Source organism: Schistocerca americana, unplaced genomic scaffold (genome assembly GCF_021461395.2).
Source record: "Schistocerca americana isolate TAMUIC-IGC-003095 unplaced genomic scaffold, iqSchAmer2.1 HiC_scaffold_811, whole genome shotgun sequence".
In the NCBI taxonomy this organism is placed as follows: Eukaryota; Metazoa; Arthropoda; class Insecta; order Orthoptera; family Acrididae; genus Schistocerca; species Schistocerca americana.
In genome coordinates, this window is record NW_025726579.1 from 37,501 (window position 1) to 45,000 (window position 7,500).

General features: G+C 55.8%; 3 non-coding genes across 3 annotated transcripts in view; all 3 read right to left on the reverse strand.

Moving 5' to 3' along the window:
- LOC124591165 overlaps positions 1-1,547 on the reverse strand; it is a 4,223-nt gene extending 2,676 nt beyond the window's left edge. Inside the window, exon 1 of the ribosomal RNA XR_006976999.1 lies at positions 1-1,547. This exon is cut by the window's left edge and continues 2,676 nt beyond it. This is a non-coding gene — a ribosomal RNA (large subunit ribosomal RNA).
- A 188-nt stretch (positions 1,548-1,735) lies between these two features.
- Positions 1,736-1,890, reverse strand: LOC124591168. The gene has a single exon (XR_006977002.1). It is a non-coding gene; the product is annotated as a 5.8S ribosomal RNA (ribosomal RNA).
- A 351-nt stretch (positions 1,891-2,241) lies between these two features.
- Positions 2,242-4,151, reverse strand: LOC124591162. The gene has a single exon (XR_006976996.1). It is a non-coding gene; the product is annotated as a small subunit ribosomal RNA (ribosomal RNA).
- Between the last annotated feature and the right edge of the window lie 3,349 nt (positions 4,152-7,500).

The following is a 7,500-nucleotide window of genomic DNA, read 5'->3' on the forward strand; positions in this document are numbered from 1 at the left end:
CTTTCATGGTTTCCCATGAGCGTCGATTCGGGCGCCTTAACTCGGCGTTTGGTTCATCCCACAGCGCCAGTTCTGCTTACCAAAAGTGGCCCACTTGGCACTCCGATCCGAGTCGTTTGCTCGCGGCTTCAGCATATCAAGCAAGCCGGAGATCTCACCCATTTAAAGTTTGAGAATAGGTTGAGGTCGTTTCGGCCCCAAGGCCTCTAATCATTCGCTTTACCGGATGAGACTCGTACGAGCACCAGCTATCCTGAGGGAAACTTCGGAGGGAACCAGCTACTAGATGGTTCGATTAGTCTTTCGCCCCTATACCCAGCTCCGACGATCGATTTGCACGTCAGAATCGCTACGGACCTCCATCAGGGTTTCCCCTGACTTCGTCCTGGCCAGGCATAGTTCACCATCTTTCGGGTCCCAACGTGTACGCTCTAGGTGCGCCTCACCTCGCAATGAGGACGAGACGCCCCGGGAGTGCGGAGGCCGCCGCCCCGTGAAGGGCGGGGAAGCCCCATCCTCCCTCGGCCCGCGCAAGGCGAGACCTTCACTTTCATTACGCCTTTAGGTTTCGTACAGCCCAATGACTCGCGCACATGTTAGACTCCTTGGTCCGTGTTTCAAGACGGGTCGTGAAATTGTCCAAAGCTGAAGCGCCGCTGACGGGAGCGATTATTCCGCCCGAGAGCATCCCGAGCCAACAGCGGCGCGGGTCCGGGGCCGGGCCAGGTAGGTCCGTCATCCGGGAAGAACCGCGCGCGCTTGCCGGGAGCCCGAGCGCCCAAAGGGGCGAATCGACTCCTCCAGATATACCGCCGGGCAGCCAGCCAGGACACCGGGGCTCTGCCCAACAGACGCGAACCGAGGCCCGCGGAAGGACAGGCTGCGCACCCGGGCCGTAGGCCGGCACCCAGCGGGTCGCGACGTCCTACTAGGGGAGAAGTGCGGCCCACCGCACACCGGAACGGCCCCACCCCGCGGCGAGTGGAAAGGCAACCGGACACGACCCCGCCGCGGATTGCTCCGCGCGGGCGGCCGGCCCCATCTGCCGAGGGCGGAGGCCAGTGGCCGGATGGGCGTGAATCTCACCCGTTCGACCTTTCGGACTTCTCACGTTTACCCCAGAACGGTTTCACGTACTTTTGAACTCTCTCTTCAAAGTTCTTTTCAACTTTCCCTCACGGTACTTGTTCGCTATCGGTCTCGTGGTCATATTTAGTCTCAGATGGAGTTTACCACCCACTTGGAGCTGCACTCTCAAGCAACCCGACTCGAAGGAGAGGTCCCGCCGACGCTCGCACCGGCCGCTACGGGCCTGGCACCCTCTACGGGCCGTGGCCTCATTCAAGTTGGACTTGGGCTCGGCGCGAGGCGTCGGGGTAGTGGACCCTCCCAAACACCACATGCCACGACAGGCGGCAGCCTGCGGGGTTCGGTGCTGGACTCTTCCCTGTTCGCTCGCCGCTACTGGGGGAATCCTTGTTAGTTTCTTTTCCTCCGCTTAGTAATATGCTTAAATTCAGCGGGTAGTCTCGCCTGCTCTGAGGTCGTTGTACGAGGTGTCGCACGCCACACCGCCAGCCGGCTGTGCACGCTACCGAGTAAGTACCGGTATGCGAACCGCCAGGCGACGGGCGCGCATCGCACGTTTAAGGAGGCGCGGCCGGCCCCACAGGCGGCCGCGACGCTCCCAGGTCTGCGAAGCGGGGCAAACGCCGCGCGCTTCAGTATACGTAGCCGACCCTCAGCCAGACGTGGCCCGGGAACGGAATCCATGGACCGCAATGTGCGTTCGAAACGTCGATGTTCATGTGTCCTGCAGTTCACATGTCGACGCGCAATTTGCTGCGTTCTTCATCGACCCACGAGCCGAGTGATCCACCGTCCTGGGTGATCTTTTCTTAGTTTACACTGTCTCTTTCAAGACAGTTGCATAGGCGGGACGTAGGCGTGTGGCGGCCCCTGTTCAAGCGTTCTGTGTCCAACGGCCTCACGGCCGATGGGCGTCGTACGGCTCCACACCGGAGCGGACAGGCAGTCGGGCGAAAGTCATTCAAAACCGGCGCCAGGCGCCAGGTGCCGCAGGCCAGCCGCTCCAGCGCTTCAGCGCTCGTACCACACAACATTGGCGTTAGTTTTGAGAAGCACGCGTGGTTCCGCACGCGGCGCACGGCTACTGCGAGCCGTACAGGTAGCGTGTTGCGCGACACGACACGCACATCGAAAGACATGCAGTCTAGTCGGTAATGATCCTTCCGCAGGTTCACCTACGGAAACCTTGTTACGACTTTTACTTCCTCTAAATGATCAAGTTTGGTCATCTTTCCGGTAGCATCGGCAACGACAGAGTCAATGCCGCGTACCAGTCCGAAGACCTCACTAAATCATTCAATCGGTAGTAGCGACGGGCGGTGTGTACAAAGGGCAGGGACGTAATCAACGCGAGCTTATGACTCGCGCTTACTGGGAATTCCTCGTTCATGGGGAACAATTGCAAGCCCCAATCCCTAGCACGAAGGAGGTTCAGCGGGTTACCCCGACCTTTCGGCCTAGGAAGACACGCTGATTCCTTCAGTGTAGCGCGCGTGCGGCCCAGAACATCTAAGGGCATCACAGACCTGTTATTGCTCAATCTCGTGCGGCTAGAAGCCGCCTGTCCCTCTAAGAAGAAAAGTAATCGCTGACAGCACGAAGGATGTCACGCGACTAGTTAGCAGGCTAGAGTCTCGTTCGTTATCGGAATTAACCAGACAAATCGCTCCACCAACTAAGAACGGCCATGCACCACCACCCACCGAATCAAGAAAGAGCTATCAATCTGTCAATCCTTCCGGTGTCCGGGCCTGGTGAGGTTTCCCGTGTTGAGTCAAATTAAGCCGCAGGCTCCACTCCTGGTGGTGCCCTTCCGTCAATTCCTTTAAGTTTCAGCTTTGCAACCATACTTCCCCCGGAACCCAAAAGCTTTGGTTTCCCGGAGGCTGCCCGCCGAGTCATCGGAGGAACTGCGGCGGATCGCTGGCTGGCATCGTTTATGGTTAGAACTAGGGCGGTATCTGATCGCCTTCGAACCTCTAACTTTCGTTCTTGATTAATGAAAACATACTTGGCAAATGCTTTCGCTTCTGTTCGTCTTGCGACGATCCAAGAATTTCACCTCTAACGTCGCAATACGAATGCCCCCGCCTGTCCCTATTAATCATTACCTCGGGTTCCGAAAACCAACAAAATAGAACCGAGGTCCTATTCCATTATTCCATGCACACAGTATTCAGGCGGGCTTGCCTGCTTTAAGCACTCTAATTTGTTCAAAGTAAACGTGCCGGCCCACCGAGACACTCACTCAAGAGCACCCTGGTAGGATTGCAACGGGGTCCGCCTCGGGACGCACGAGCACGCACGAGGCGCGTCGCACGCCTTCAGCTCGCCCCACCGGCAGGACGTCCCACGATACATGCCAGTTAAACACCGACGGGCGGTGAACCAACAGCGTGGGACACAAATCCAACTACGAGCTTTTTAACCGCAACAACTTTAATATACGCTATTGGAGCTGGAATTACCGCGGCTGCTGGCACCAGACTTGCCCTCCAATAGATACTCGTTAAAGGATTTAAAGTGTACTCATTCCGATTACGGGGCCTCGGATGAGTCCCGTATCGTTATTTTTCGTCACTACCTCCCCGTGCCGGGAGTGGGTAATTTGCGCGCCTGCTGCCTTCCTTGGATGTGGTAGCCGTTTCTCAGGCTCCCTCTCCGGAATCGAACCCTGATTCCCCGTTACCCGTTACAACCATGGTAGGCGCAGAACCTACCATCGACAGTTGATAAGGCAGACATTTGAAAGATGCGTCGCCGGTACGAGGACCGTGCGATCAGCCCAAAGTTATTCAGAGTCACCAAGGCAAACGGACCGGACGAGCCGACCGATTGGTTTTGATCTAATAAAAGCGTCCCTTCCATCTCTGGTCGGGACTCTGTTTGCATGTATTAGCTCTAGAATTACCACAGTTATCCAAGTAACGTGGGTACGATCTAAGGAACCATAACTGATTTAATGAGCCATTCGCGGTTTCACCTTAATGCGGCTTGTACTGAGACATGCATGGCTTAATCTTTGAGACAAGCATATGACTACTGGCAGGATCAACCAGGGAGCTGCGTCAACTAGAGCTGAGCAGCCGGCCGCCCGGGAGTGTGTCCCGGGGGCCCGCGCGAACACGCAAGCGTCCGCTCAATTATTCTGCAAACAGGAGGAGGCTGAGCTCCCCTGCACAATACACCTCGAAACCCTCTCAGGTCCCGGCGGCGCGCAGCGCCGTCCTAAGTACTTGGTCGGGTTCGAGAGAGGCGCAATCGCCCGGAGTTTGGCGAGTAGACGCTTTAGGTGCGACCACCCGTGCTCCCAACTGAGCTTGCCGCTGCCGACAGAGGCCCGGGAGCGTGCTGTCGTGGCATTGCCGGCGGGAGACAACACGCGCCACCTACGGTGGCCGGCAGCTCCAACGCCAGCGCCACAGAAGGACAAAAGCCCCACTTGGGTGCCGAAGCGAACTCTCCCAGCACAGCGCACGCGCCAACACGTCCGCACAGCTGCGATACAATCCACCTGCGAGAACCGCAGAGGCGACCGAGCAGCAGACGGCGTCGCGGCGCCGAGCGCCGGGCGGCGGCGCATCCTCAGCGCACACAGTCCTCAATCGGACCAGCACACTGCAGATGTCCACCGCGCTTCGCACCGGGCCCGCGAGGACCTACTTTGGCCGCACGGCGCCGCGTGCAGGGTGCGCCGGCGCGCAGCTGCGCCGCCTGCCGCCTCCGTCGGCCGGCGCGCCTGCCACTGGCCGCCCCCACCAGCCGGCTGTAGCGCGTGCGCCCACGCACCGCGCGGCCAGCACGCCGGAAGGCCCCCCCTCACCGGCCGGGGACGGTCCCACCCAGCCACCGCCGCGTATCGCTTCACACCCACATGCCATTCACGTTCGTGGGCATGGTGGGTATCGCTGAAACAACCGGTTGGTAGCTCAACCGATCGTCGCCATCACTGATTCACCTCTAGCGAGAACAACCGCACCACAACGGTTTACCAGTTCTTCATTTGCGTAACGTCACCAGCAAACGTAGACGTCCATCGCCATTTGCAAATTCAACGATTGTTGCATGCCTGTGTCAGGTGTCACGACACACTATGTCTGCCCACATACACGCAACAACATGTGCACGCTTCGCGAACACGTGGAAGGTGGCCCCCGTACGTATGCGATGTCCATTGCGCGAACGACTGTCAACCGGCCTCTGTCGCATGTCGCAGATGTGGAACGCAGTGCACCATGCTATCACGGTGTGTGAGAAGAGACGACTACGTCTGACAACACGCGCCACTACATCAACAGACGGCTCATGCTGATCGCCATCCACGGCATACCATACTGCAATCCAGCTCTTATAGGGAGACGACACGTAGCTGAGTGCACAATATTTGGACCGTATGGTTCGCCGTTGTTGGCGCAGTCGTGGTACGGTCACACATGTACCACGATGTATCATTCAGTACATGAGGACCAATGTGCGGTACAGTGTGTGATTTGGACGTACAACATCAGCGGACAGTTGCCACAAGCCGTACCACAACGTAGGCTGTGCTTCGCCATGCGAATGCCAATGAACAACTGCGAAGGGCATTGAGCATGTACGTCCTGCCGCCATCCGCATTACAGTGTATAGCTGCAAGGTGTTTAACATGAAGCGATACTCTGGGGACCGGGCAGTGCGAGTAGCAAACTATATTGCGGGGGTTGCAGTTAGGCAACACTACACTAATTTAACGCGTCGTATGACAATTACAGAGCAGGTTAAGGCCCAACGTGTGTTGGGTTAAGGCCCAACGTGTGTTGGGTTAAGGCCCAACGTGTGTTGGGTTAAGGCCCAACGTGTGTTGGGTTAAGGCCCAACGTGTGTTGGGTTAAGGCCCAACGTGTGTTGGGTTAAGGCCCAACGTGTGTTGGGTTAAGGCCCAACGTGTGTTGGGTTAAGGCCCAACGTGTGTTGGGTTAAGGCCCAACGTGTGTTGGGTTAAGGCCCAACGTGTGTTGGGTTAAGGCCCAACGTGTGTTGGGTTAAGGCCCAACGTGTGTTGGGTTAAGGCCCAACGTGTGTTGGGTTAAGGCCCAACGTGTGTTGGGTTAAGGCCCAACGTGTGTTGGGTTAAGGCCCAACGTGTGTTGGGTTAAGGCCCAACGTGTGTTGGGTTAAGGCCCAACGTGTGTTGGGTTAAGGCCCAACGTGTGTTGGGTTAAGGCCCAACGTGTGTTGGGTTAAGGCGCAACGTGTGTTGGGTTAAGGCGCAACATAGGTTAGGTTAAGGCGCAACATAGGTTAGGTTAAGGCGCAACATAGGTTAGGTTAAGGCGCAACATAGGTTAGGTTAAGGCGCAACATAGGTTAGGTTAAGGCGCAACATAGGTTAGGTTACGGCGCAACATAGGTTAGGTTAAGGCGCAACATAGGTTAGGTTAAGGCGCAACATAGGTTAGGTTACGGCGCAACATAGGTTAGGTTAAGGCGCAACATAGGTTAGGTTAAGGCGCAACATAGGTTAGGTTAAGGCGCAACATAGGTTAGGTTAAGGCGCAACATAGGTTAGGTTAAGGCGCAACATAGGTTAGGTTAAGGCGCAACATAGGTTAGGTTAAGGCGCAACATAGGTTAGGTTAAGGCGCAACATAGGTTAGGTTACGGCGCAACATAGGTTAGGTTAAGGCGCAACATAGGTTAGGTTAAGGCGCAACATAGGTTAGGTTAAGGCGCAACATAGGTTAGGTTATGGCGCAACATAGGTTAGGTTACGGCGCAACATAGGTTAGGTTACGGCGCAACATAGGTTAGGTTAAGGCGCAACATAGGTTAGGTTAAGGCGCAACATAGGTTAGGTTAAGGCGCAACATAGGTTAGGTTAAGGCGCAACATAGGTTAGGTTAAGGCGCAACATAGGTTAGGTTAAGGCGCAACATAGGTTAGGTTAAGGCGCAACATAGGTTAGGTTAAGGCGCAACATGGGTTAGGTTAAGGCGCAACATGGGTTAGGTTAAGGCGCAACATGGGTTAGGTTAAGGCGCAACATGGGTTAGGTTAAGGCGCAACATGGGTTAGGTTAAGGCGCAACATGGGTTAGGTTAAGGCGCAACATGGGTTAGGTTAAGGCGCAACATGGGTTAGGTTAAGGCGCAACATGGGTTAGGTTAAGGCGCAACATGGGTTAGGTTAAGGCGCAACATGGGTTAGGTTAAGGCGCAACATGGGTTAGGTTAAGGCGCAACATGGGTTAGGTTAAGGTACAATATGGGTTAGGTTAAGGTACAATATGGGTTAGGTTAAGGTACAATATGGGTTAGGTTAAGGTACAATATGGGTTAGGTTAAGGTACAATATGGGTTAGGTTAAGGTACAATATGGGTTAGGTTAAGGTACAATACGGGTTAGGTTAAGGTACAATACGGGTTAGGTTAA